Below are 13,330 nucleotides of genomic sequence, written 5' to 3'. Positions count from 1 at the left end.
TGGCTTTTGCATCTGCCTTGTCATCATCATAAAAAAAAAAAAAAAACCATGAGCTTTAATACCAATGATAATACCAATGATACTCAGTGGAAAATAGCCTTTCAGATGGGGTACGCTGAATTTTATAAGTTTTCTCATTTTGGGCAGTGGAATATTACAGAAAATCACATTTTCCAGTAGATCTAGTCCATGCTGTCCAGCCCATCCAGAGGTCTAAAAGAAGAATTCAGAAATACATTTTTATTTCATTACTTACACTAGCAAAATGTTCTTTTGGTAATATTCTACACTATGCCTTGAAATGAACTGTGTTGTCAGACGGGTCTTGGTTTTCCTACAGTACATAGAAACATACTGAATCACTGATACCATAATGTCATGAATGCAACTTGTGGACATCAGTATGTCCAGGAGAATAGATAGGATTTGAGATAGCAATGAAGTGGAGAAAAATTTAGCACTGTTTGCACTCCAAGGTTATACACAGAAAAAGAGAGTAAGGTGGAAGAAGATAATAGAGGAGTGTTTAAGTGTGTCAAACTATACTTTCATCAAAGTTTCTGTATTAGGTGTATTGATATTGGCCATCATGGGCACCACAGTCATCGTGGGCTCCTGGCGAGCGCCCAACAGCTGAAACAGAGGCAAATCAGTCAGGGCCTAGACTGTATCTTGAGCTGGCTGTACTGAGTAGGCACATAGGACCATACTCATATGTTAAAGGAAATAAGTTTTAAAAAGTATGCTTCCTTTTTTCATTTCAAAGTGTTTCAAACAATGAAGTTTTGCCCCTTGCACTAGCTGAAGATCTGTAAAGAACTAGGATTGGAGTTCTGAAGTGTAAATGGGAGTTTACACACTGTTATTGGAGTAACAGGTGTTTACATGCAGTTACTGTAAAGTATAAAAAAATTTTTAAAAGACTTCTTTCCACATTTATGGCAGGACACAGTCCTTTGTTCCTTCCCCTCCCTTTTAATGCCCGTTCTTCAGGTGAACGCACCTAAAGTAAAGGTTTAAAATTATCTTTTTTTGTGTGCGTGTGATTTACGGATCCATTCATCCATGCCCTTTTTTTTTTTTTTTGATTTCCATACAGTTCTACATTTCATCCTTCTTCTGTGTCACACAGGAAAAAATTCAGCTTCAACACTACACAGCAAAAGTGACGAACCCACTCGTAACCCATTTTTTCCCTAATTTATGGGACAATAAAAACCACCATCCTTCTCCAAATCACTGTGGTCTGTCGGTTATCCCAGATTCTGTTCATCCTATATATTTAAGCCAAACCCAAACTGTGCTGCATTACCATTCATTAGTGATGAAACTATAGGTAAATTTAATAAACACTGGCCTCAAGCATGCATCGTTTTCAGACAACTCTTATTTGGCTATTAAAATGTCTATTTATGCTGTAGGGAATGGTGTGAAGGGGAAGAAGTAGTCCTAGACAGTCAACACCACAGAACACTGGCTCTTACAATCCTGAGAGGATGAGAAGTGAAAAGTTCAGTTTGAGTGTTATTTACACAGGTTGCAGAGCTTAATGTTTTTATACAGCCTACCTGAGCCAAACAGGGAACATCCAGAAACCTCCCTTTACGTTTTCTGAATGTTTACATGCTGGACTAGGATTTCTTGCAGGTGACCAGGCAATTATAGATAAGAAAACATGTTGATTTATAATTGTGTGCAGTATGCACATATACATACATATGAATTTCAAATGTTCAGTATAACTGTTGATTATGTATTTCCATACCTGGCTCTAGTTCACTCTAGTTCAGAGCATCCAAGTAAATAGAGTTCTCTACAAAGAGAATGGATTTACATAGTAGGTTGATTCCTAAAGCCAACGTCCTAGTTCTTGTAACCACCTTCTAAAAGAAGGGGGAAAAAAAGTGAAAATTCATGTTTTTAATCATAAATTTCTATTTTGCAAATCAAAATTTCTGAAGCACAAAATTTACAAAACCAAACATCTCTTTTCCTGAATTATTTAAGGTACAGGTGAAACACAAAACAAATGCTTTACCACTAAAACAAAAGACTTGTAGTAGAGATCAGATATTCCAGAATCAGTGTTTGTTCTGTTTAAACGTTGAACTTCATAGACAAATTGCTAAAAATCTACCTGTCTCTTAATTACACTTTGGTGTGACAGTTACATTGTGGGTTTCAGGTTTCATATTTTGAGCAATTGAACAAAGGATTCTACAGCTACTCTTGGAGATTTAGCTTGGTCAGTGCCTATGCTTCATTGTTCCATTATGTAAGTAAAGCTAAAAATATTATCACTGGAAAAAAAAAAGCTTAAAAAACATAATGGTTAGTACTGCAAACATAGGAAGAACAATAGCCCAAAGGTTTTACTACTCTTCCTCAAATAAAAGTTCTTATTGTGAAGAGTAATTCAGGGAAAAAGTCACAGGACAATCAAGTATGAAAATTAATTTTACATGCAAATGTCTATCAGGTGGAAAAAGGGCTATGGAATGGAGTAAAGATGAAAATATAGCAGAATATGTAGCCATTCTGGAATGTTATTGATTTGCCAAATTGTGCAGATATACCATTAACATATGAATTTATATCAGCATACTTCTGTATTTACACATTTAATGTACTTAATGTTATTTTTAGAAGGAACTGTGCACATCCCTAAATCTATCTAAGGGGAACAGGCATTTCACAACAGTCAGGTGAGTTGTAAGGTCAAAGACTACTCGGAAGCAAGCCAGCAGTTCTGAGATAACAGCAGAGAGAACATGTGAGTTGACTGAGAGACTACTGTAATACTGGAAAAAAAACAAACTGAAGCACCATACAAATAAGTATTCTAATCTTCATCTGTTCTTTGTACTGCTTTTCCAATAGTGCAGTCAGCTTTATCAGCTATCTTGGCAGAATAAACATTTGTACATATTTTGAGGACAACAAAACAATCATTCTAGTTTTGAGTGACAGAGTTGGCAGTGTCATTTTTCCAGCATTAGTAAAATATTTATTAAAAAAAGAGGCATATTTGTTCCATGTTAGTAAAGGTTACCAGAATACCTTCCCCCTCAGTAATAATCTCTTTTGGCAGCTAATAAACCCTGCCAATCAGCAGTTAGGAAAAAGAGGATGTGAGACAGCTAGTAGAAGTTGTTTCCACATGCACAAAATCTTTGAAAAGTAAGACCGGTATAAATCCTTTCCTGAACAGCATCTCCACCAACTGTCTTCCTTTGTGATCTGTATGAACTTGCTGATACCCAATTCCTTTCCACACAACTGTTGTGAGTTTTTTTGTTACACTGACTTTGTTTGATCAACCAACTTCTACAAAGTCTAAGATAAATAATAATAAAAACAAATTATTTATTGTAATATTCTCCATTGTGGCAATGTCAAATAAAATGCCTGGGTTTTGAGAGAATCCAGGCTCCCAGTCACACATTTCAATCCCAGAATTCTCAGATTAAACATTTTAGTGGAGCTCTATATCACGGAATTTAGCCATAAGTATTTCAGTTAATTTTAGAACTTACTTCACTGGAGCAAGAACATGATAATTTTCACAGTGAGCATTACCATAACAGCTTTCTGGTAACATCTTTTTAAGAAAACAAAAATAAAAAGTGATGAAGAAATATGGTCTGTTATCCTTATTCACATTATGTGGTACCTTTGCTCCAGCAAAACTAATCAGCATGAATATGGGCTTGATTTTAGGAATTACTTAATCTGTAGAAGGAGAACATATTAATCCTTGGATGAAGGTCAGGTTCTACAGAACCTGATAAAGGATTTGGTTGTGGTATAAGAAATGTCTATGTATTAATTTGTACTTATTTTGTTGTGTTTTTGAAAATGCTTTGACTACGAGCCAAAAATGAAAACAGATCAAGAGATGTTATTAGGTATTACACACATAAATCTTCTTTTATGTTAATTATAATATGTAGCTCTTTTAAATAAAGATAAATAGATCATCTTTGGTAGAGACCTCGACTGTAGGTGATACCCAGTGCATCCCCAGATCATTAGCCAATAACGTAAATTAGCAATGCACAAAATAGTCAATGCTACAGAAAGCATAGAATGTATCACAGCAGGGGCTACATCATCATCATGCTTTCTCTGCTTCCTCTTCCTTGCTCCAGCTTCCCACAGAATGTTAAATCAAATGCAAGATCTTGCTCTTCTTCCACATGACATTTTCAAGTTCACTAATAAAATATCAAAATTATCTTTTAATAGCCTTAAGTAAGGCAGACAATCCTCCGACAATTTTCAAATCATTTTCATATTTTCTTGCATACTTTTTTTGATTAATGGATTATTTTTAAAACAGCTAAATTCCTCAGGATTTAGTTCCTTAAAAATGCGTGGAAAATGTGAACATGAAAAATTCACTTACAAAACATTTGCTCCAGCAAACAGTAGAAATAAAAGCAATGTGTACTTACATGGGCTCTTGGCCAGTTTTGACTGACTTTTGCCATAGTGTCATATAATTATTTTTTTTTTGAGGTGATAAAGCAAGCTCTGAAGGGAAGCCATATTTTTCAATTATTCCAAAGGAAACAACAATAACAACAAAACAGAAATCACAGAATGGCCAAGGTTGGAAGGCACCGCTGAAGATCATCTGATCCAACCCCCCTGCCGAGCAGCATCACTTAGAGCATGTTGTGCAGGATGGCATCCAAGCGGGTTTAGAATATCTCCAGAGAAGGAGACTCCACAACCTCTCCGGGAAACCTGTCCCAGTGCTCTGTCACCCTCACAGTAAAAATTGACTGCTCATATTCAGCCAGAACCTCATGTGCTTCAGTTTGTGCCCATTGCCTCTTATGCTGTCACTGAACACAACTGAAAAGAGACCAGCTCCATCCTCTTGACACCCTCCCCTCAAATTAATGAGGTCTCCCCTCAGCCTTCTCTTTTCCAGGCTAAACAGGCCCAGCTCTCTCAGCTGGTCCTCCAGTCCTCTAATCATCTCAGTAGCCCTCCTCTGAACTTGCTCTAGTAGTTCTATGAAATGGTTTACTGCTGTGATTTTTTCCTTCTTATGCCAGCCATAAGAATTTTTTTTCCACTCTGATATTTATTCATTTGGTTTTGATGCCTGCATTTCAGCATGCATTTTAATATAGTGAAGACTGAAATTTTCTATTTTATAGTATCCACTAAAATATTCCAAATTTGAACTGTGCTCCAAAGTGATACAGGAATACTCATCATCAAGAATCATAATTATTTGTTTACATAACAGTCCTGCATCTGATGATCTAAACAGAACCTAAACAACTTTTAAAACATTTTCTAATCTTTTTATGTCTTTTTTTTTCTTTTTACTTTTACTATTGAACTTACATGGTTCACAGTTAATGCAGCACATGGATGGATGGATGATAAAATCACCAAGGAATATACGTATCTTTCTAAATCATTGTGTCTCTCTTCATAACGCACTGTAAACACATTTAGGGTTTTTAATCAGATTATTATAAAAAAAAGCCATGATTTGAATATAGGTATGCTGAAAGCTATTATCGCCTTCTCAGTGATGCCTAGAAAGTACATCTTGAGTTCTGTTCTGACCTGGATCACTGAGCAATGCAAGGTTAAATATAGGCAGTCAAAAGAAAACATTATCTTCAGTGTGGATCGTGTCTATGATCCCCACATTGTATGCTACAGCCCTACAGTCTTGTGCTGATACAAATACAGTACAAGTATAGTCATACTGGCAGCTGCTGAGGCAAAACTGAGCAGGAGAAGGAGGGAGGGTTTCAAATTATCTTCTCCACTGTACACAGTGTATTTTGCAGCGATGTATGAGTTAGTGTGACAGGTGAGCTGACAGTTCTTTGCAGTTGCTGGGAATACTTCCTTTTCATAATGGCAATCCATCAGCTCTTCCCTTTCACTCCTTTGCCACCCATCACTCACTCTCAACCACACAGCCTCATCACTTCCCTGGTTTTGTTTCTGTCACTCATTTTACCCTTCAGTGAGTTTATTGAGCTCACTAAATTGACAGAAAACTATTCGATTCTTTCTTGGATTAGTTCTCTTCTGCATCGTTTTCATAAATTCTCTTGCTGTGGCACAAGACAAGTACCAGAGTCAGTGTGAGACATGGTAGGGTTACGTATCTAGGACAGGAGACGAGAGTGAACAAGGGAAGGAGTAAAACTAGGGTTGCCTTTTTTTTTTTTTTTTGCCTCAGCAAAATTTGCATTGGGTTAGCTTTATGGCACTGTTGATAAATCTCCATATTTGCAAAGGTTCCCATTTATGTCAGTGGTAGTTGTAGGTACTAAGGATGCAGACACGCCATCCAATTCTAAATACAGAATTAAGTGCCTGAACTTAGATAACTATATTTTAAAACTTTTAACTGTATTTTAAAAGAGAGACTAATCTTTGAATTCAAATTATTTTAATTTCCCCTGCTTACCCAGCTTAACACTGTTTTATTTACTGTCTTGGTAGTTTTCTGTTTTCTTCTTCCTTTCTTGGAAGTTGTCAATGAACTGGAGCTTTCTTGTTTGCTTTCAGCATGTTGCCAGTATTTCTTTACTTCTTGTAACCATCTAAACAAAAAATAATGCAATGCATTGTATTACTTCTCTAGCAAAGGTAATACAGCTATGCAAACGTGGCAAACTTCTCAAAACAGCAATAGTAAGCTCCTCAGAATTACAGCAGAATCCACTGGTAAAAAGGTACAATTTTGTTACTAAGCAACACATTTTTCATCAATTTGTCTAACAGCCATTGGGTGGCAGACCATGAACAGGATGTAAATGACCTGCTGCAGGCCTAAGAGGTTTCCTCATTTATGCCATTTGTGCCTGTGACCAGCAGGAGATTAAACAGGTCCATCAACCCCTTGATACAACAGTATCTGAGCAGTGTTTTTAGATAAAGACCATAGATACAATCCCTCATCTTTTTTAATACAATCACAATACAAACTTGTTTTATTTTATACATTTTCTCCCTGGGATTTGACATGATAGGCATATTCTGACAGATGTTTTTTTCTGGAAAAAGTAAGTGAAAGCTACAAATAAGACAAAATTATCAAGGTGGTATGGTAAGGCCTTAAAAATGCACTTACATAATACACTGAGTTCAAACAAATTAAGGTAACAAAAACTCATGACAATAGAACTACCAATTTCTAAGGAAAGACTTACTGAGCACTTAGCAAGGGCCGCACTTGGTGTGTTATCGAGAGGGCTGATAAAACTGGCTAGCAGTCAGAACTCAGCATCTTTAAGCTACTGCCTGCCAGAACCTTCAAATCTTATGCCTTTGTCTTTCATTTCAGACCTGCCCCAGCAAAAACACACAAGGGCTGTTTCAGAAAAATCATGGAGAAACAATATTCAGAGAAACCTACATGCAGGAAAATGGATCAGGCGGAGGAAGTGGGGCTTTTTAAAAAAAGTTAAACTCATTTTTACCTTTGACGTTATTTTGGTTGAAGACACTTTAAAGTTCCAGCACTAGTCAAGGAAAAATTAAAATTTTACCTCATCACATACAAAATATTAATTTTTTTTGGTCCATATCTAGTGGTGAGGTGAAATCATCAAGATTTCAAAGTACTGAGGCACTGTCAGTAGCATCTAAAATACTTTTTCAGACCATTAATGTGAAATGTCATACTTAAAATTTAAAATATTATTTTATTTTATTTTTTGTATTGAGCATTTTAAGATTATTAATACTTCTAAAATAAGGCAAATAACAAGTAGTGGTCTGCATCTCAAAAGTTTCAAGATCTTAATATAACACAGATAGTTATTCAAAAGTTTCAAATATGCTAACAAAATTAAACCAAACTCCTAAATCATTTATTCTCAGTTCTCATCTTCCTTAAGATTTATGTTTCCCCTATGGTGTCGGGCTCAACAACAAAAGGTGGGAAAAGGGAAGGAGAGGGGGGTTCTCGTTATGAAGACGTCTGTCCTCCCAGAAGCTGCTACACATATCGAGGCCCTGCTTTGACATGGCCAAACATCACTCATTGATGGGAAGCAGAGAATACTTGTTTTTTTTTCCCCTCTCTCTTTGCTTTCATGCAGCCTTTGCTTGTTGTTTTTTTTCTCTTCTTTCTTCCGCCCCCCCTTCCTCTTTTACTTTAAATAAAATTATCCTTACCTTGATCCATGAGACTTTTTCTTTCCATCATGCTTTCTTCAGAATTTTTCCTGAAATAAGCAATACATTTATTGTTTTGGACAAAGCATGAATAATAAATATACCATTTATTATGATAATTATGCCCTCTCTAACAATAAGGAAATACTTAGAATAAAACCTCTGTGATAAACTTCCAAAAAAAAAGTTTTGACTAAAGTAACTTCCTCGAGCCACAGGTAAGTGTGACAAAAAAACTTTTTACCTCTGAAATCTTTTTTGTCAAACTCATTGACTCTTGATGTTTGCTGTATTTGCTCTCTCCAAGAAAACGTATTTGAAAAAAATATGTTTCTTTCAAAACTACATACTCACGCTGGTACAAATGCCCAGAAAACTGAAGAGCATCAAAGCTGACTATAAAGGAAACCCTCTGGGCTTCACTGTTTGCTGGAATATTACAATATCATCCCTTCAACTTGCAGAAAAAGGATAAGAGTTCCTGGTAAAATATGTTTAGATGCCTGCAAAAGAGAGGTTTGTGTTTTTTTTCTTTTCTTTTCCCAGGAATTATCACTGTTTAGAAAAAGGAAAAGGCTTATTAAGCCTGCTTAAATGGAGAAAATGTTGAACAGTTTTACTTAAAAATCTTGGACCTCCCTTCTTCCAGTCTATCACTGTCACAGTAGCAAGACCGTACCCAACAATGTTTAGTCATTGTCTCTGAGCTGTAACGCCTGAAGAGAGGTGCACTTACTATACGTACAACATCAACATTCTGCCAAAATTCTAAGTCTTGCTTTTGATGAAACTAGTGGATCCAATCAGGGGCCCCAAACTCACAAAACTGACTTCAAAATGCGGAAATACAAGGATGTATAGTACCACCACACAAGTTTTCATTGCCACTGGGAAGGCCCTACTTTCCCCCAAGATCTGAGGACTCCTTTATGTCATTCTAAGAGTATCTCTTTTCAAAAATAATTTGTTCACTACATGATTTATCTCTAGAAGTAAATGTTTAATTTAAAAACAATAAGTTCCTATTTGAATAACTTGGACACTTTAAGCATAAAACTGATGTATTTGTAAATCAGAAGTATGCAGAACACTTCATCCTAGAAGAAAAAATACATAGTTTTTGTTTTAAGGCATTAAATGATTGCTATGGAACACTAGATCACTCCCAAATTGTAAACACGGGATATTGCATTTTCTACTGCCATTACTTTGTGTTTACTTTGTCTGAACTTTTGTGTTTCACATCACAAAGAGAGAAAGGAGAAATTCTGTTATATTTGTACATGATATAGCCTATCATAAAACAAAAAGTAAGTTGACATTGCTTGTCTATGTGCTATTCACCATGCCTGGAATATTTCTGCCACCACCTTCTTCAGCACCTGTCTGTTGGCCAATCAGAAAAAAGTAAAGGGCCTGAAGTCCCTCCAACTCCATGGAAACTCTTTCCAAAAATACTCCCAAGCTAAGTGTCTCCCTAATAGAAGCTACTGATTGACAAATCCCTCAGCAGTTCATTCTAAATAGCCAGCTGTATTGTAATTTTTTTTTTTTTAATATAAATTTAGTCCTACTGAGGTTAACAGCGGAAGTAATCAGCTGTTCCCTGTTCCTCCTTCAGCATTCATTCCTCTTTCCAGAAGTATGGATGTCACATTCTTGCACATTTGTCTTTGTTTAGCATTATGACTTCTGGCAGCAATACACAGCTGTCTACCCTTATCTTGCATCAGACATGTTTTTAGGTGGCAGGCTCAGCCTTCCTACGAATACGTTTAGCATAATCAAAAAACAGTTTGCAATAGCTGCTAAAAAGGTAAGGTAATGTAAAGCTGTATTATGGTAAGAGGAAAAAGAAAAGTAAATATTTATTTTCCTAGAGATCAGCATTTCACAGTTTGTTGAAAGAGGCACATTCCTGTTTCAGAGTTAATCCCCTTGTAAAGAAACAGGCTTTAATCTGCTATTGAACTTCAGCAGTGTCTGTGGCTGCTCAGATCAAACACATTTCACATGCTAAGAAGGAATTTGAGCACATGACTGTCTGTAAATATACGCATGTAAAATACGCACTACAGGCTTGCAGCTAAAATTAATTTAATGGGGATCATTTTCCTAATGAAGAGGAAAGCCTAAATGAACTGCACTGACAGAGGCTTAGTACATATAACAGAAAAAGATGCCTCATGATGCAATAAAGCACTCATTTTTCTCACTATGCAGCCATAAGAATTTTATAACATGCATAACTTCAAAAAGACTTTATTAAATAATTCAGATTTGTTTGAAATATTTTTCACAGGGGTATATAGGTAACGGCTAATGAGAGTGGCACTGAAGCACATGAAGTTAAACTGGAGTTCAACACTACACAGGGCATAGAGGGTTGGATAACTTTTCAGATAATTGTACAGAGTATGATAAAAAGTGTAATTAATTTACTAAATAAAAGAAATGGAAAAGCCAGATGAATGTGACCGATATTCACAGAACACTGGATAATAACCAACTTAGAGAAGAGTAATAGTTGAACTATTTAAATTAAATTACACAGAGCTTAAACATTTTTAAAAAAGCATTCTTTATCATATAATCTGAAATCTTTACATACGAGACTATCCAATCTCATTTACGCTACCATGTGCTATACTGCCAGAATTTACCCTTGTCTTCTCTACTCTTGTAAGAGTTCATCAGTCTTGTCCTCTAATACTTTCACTCTTTTCTCGCATGTTTCTTAATTCAATAAATTGAATTTTATTCAATTGAATATTTATATCTATATTCAATTGAATTTTTATTTTTTATTTTATATAATTTTTTTTTGCATTAACACCAGCTTAAATTCTTATTTCCAATTGCTAAAACCTGGAATGGCCTTTCTACTTAACCATTGAAAACTGTTGTAACTTAGTACAGTAAATCAGCCAAACCTATTAACAGGTTTGACACCTTTTTCTAAACCAGGTTTACTAAATTACCCAGTTTGTTGCCACCTCATTTCTTTTCCGTCACTATTCTGTAGCATACCTTAAATATTTTAATAGAATTAGGCAGTGAAAAGCCATTATAAGCGAGAAGGCCTTCTGTACAGATGTGAGCCTAGTCTATACGGATTTTTAAGGACTATTAAAAAGTATCCGTACCTGTAAATCAGATCATCTGTGCAAGTTCTCGGTGCCAGGGAAGCATCTCCATGAGAAATTGTGCAGGCGGGCCCCCGGACAAACAGTCCACACACAACTCCCGACTGCTGGCACCACTACAGCTGAGCTTGCCCTGAGTGGGGAGGGAAGGAGGGAAAGGGCCTGGATTTCCAGGAACTAGCAAAATCCTGGGTATCAAGAGAACAAGATTGTTCCATTTAAAAAGCTTATTTGGACTATTTAGACATTACATTTTCACTATCAAATGCTATGTTCAGTAACTGCTAGAAGTAAAATTGAACTTCTGTCATTTTGTCCCCTCTTCCCTCACATCCCCTCATGAGTTGACTGATGCATAAATGTGTGGTGATTTCTTAATAGTACTTGAGTGATTTTAAGTGAGTTGCATTAAAATAGGTCTATCAAAACACATAATGGTATTCCACCTGGTTAAAAGCAATTCTACAACAGCGAGGGTCTGCTTAGCACTCATTTCACCTGCTTTTACTGAAAGCCAGCCGGGGAAGCTCACACGCAGGAAGCCTGCACAGTGCTTCAGGTGTCCCTTGGTCATTCCCAAGCTGTGCTGGAGAACACAGACAGGCAGTGCTGAGATGAGAAAGCCAAAGGTGAGCACAGAAAGCACAGGGCTGCCTGGTCCATGACACCCACCCGGCCACAACAACCACAGTGCCTGCGGCACCTTCCCCCTCACCCCGAAGGCTCACCACAATGTGCCTCCCTAGGCAACCACTGTCATAGGGAGCTCCTGCACCACCAGCCACAGGCACCCTCCTCACTTCTCCCAGCACTAACAGCTATGAGGTGAGCAGCCTGCACCCACAACCCTCAGCACCCTTCTCACTCAGGGGCACGTCCCTTGAGGCCTTGGGGGCTGGGTGGGCGTTGCCTGAGGCACAGCTGCTGCCTGTGGAGCGCACCTGGGTGGTGGTGGGCAGCACCTGCCGGACCAGGCCTGTGTTCGTAACCCAGTCAGGGACATCTCCACCCCAGGCACAGGGCCTTCCCAGGTGTTGCTGGCAAGGACAGACAGAGCGGCTTTGCTCTACCTTTCTGCACCTAAGTGCTAAATCCTCTGAGGCTGTGGTGTGTTGGCAGCCCCAGATGCAAAAGCATATTAATCACAGTTTCTTACAAAATCCTTTGAGGTTTTAAGGAATGATGAAGATGCCCTTCAATAGTGTGGTAATTTGTTCATGAGTTTGGTTTTTACTCATTTGGCTAGTGGTAGATTGAAAGATAATGCATCCTGAGAGAGAACAATACTACAAGTCTTCCAGTAGTGCAGAGATACAGTGAGCTGAGGGACACATTTCTCAGTCTGGGGGTACATTGCCTCACTAAAACCTTTGTTATGGTAGAATTTGGATTGAGAAACCTTTATCTCTTCCCTAGTTTAAAAAACAGTATTAGTTCTTTGTGAGTTACTTACTAGTTTTCCTTTCTATTCTATGATTTCCCTTCCTGCTCATAACTGTGGTAATTCTGGCAAACTGATGCTTTTAAGCTTACTGAACTGTTGTTACTGTAAACTGTTAATCACTTATTTTGTTGATAAATTATCCTGTAAAAGAAGGATGTGAGTTATTATTACTGTTCTTTTTAACAGTTTAACAATTGTTGTATTTGTTGTAGATCAACATCCTGTACCACTGCAAGCAAAACTGCATGAGCTTTTCAATTGTACTACTATATATTTTTGTCTTAGGAAACTCCTCAGAAAAACTCTTCCAAAAACATGGAAAAATGGTGTTTGAGTACCTTTGCACTGTTTGACTATTTCTGTTTGACACCTTCACATACCTACAACAGGTAGGTATTTCTGGTGTGCTCTATAAAAAACACAGGTTAGTTCTAGCTATGTAACAAATTTATTCACAAATACGTTTACAGGGAAAATTGAATATGTTTGCATTACTGTGCACACTGAGGGAAAAATAAACGCACAAAGCTATATATGGCATCAAACGATAGCAAGGCAGTGACCCAGT

The sequence above is a fragment of the Cygnus atratus genome, chromosome 4, assembly GCF_013377495.2.
Source record: "Cygnus atratus isolate AKBS03 ecotype Queensland, Australia chromosome 4, CAtr_DNAZoo_HiC_assembly, whole genome shotgun sequence".
Lineage (NCBI taxonomy): Eukaryota > Metazoa > Chordata > Aves > Anseriformes > Anatidae > Cygnus > Cygnus atratus.
Note: the sequence above shows the minus strand (reverse complement) of the source record.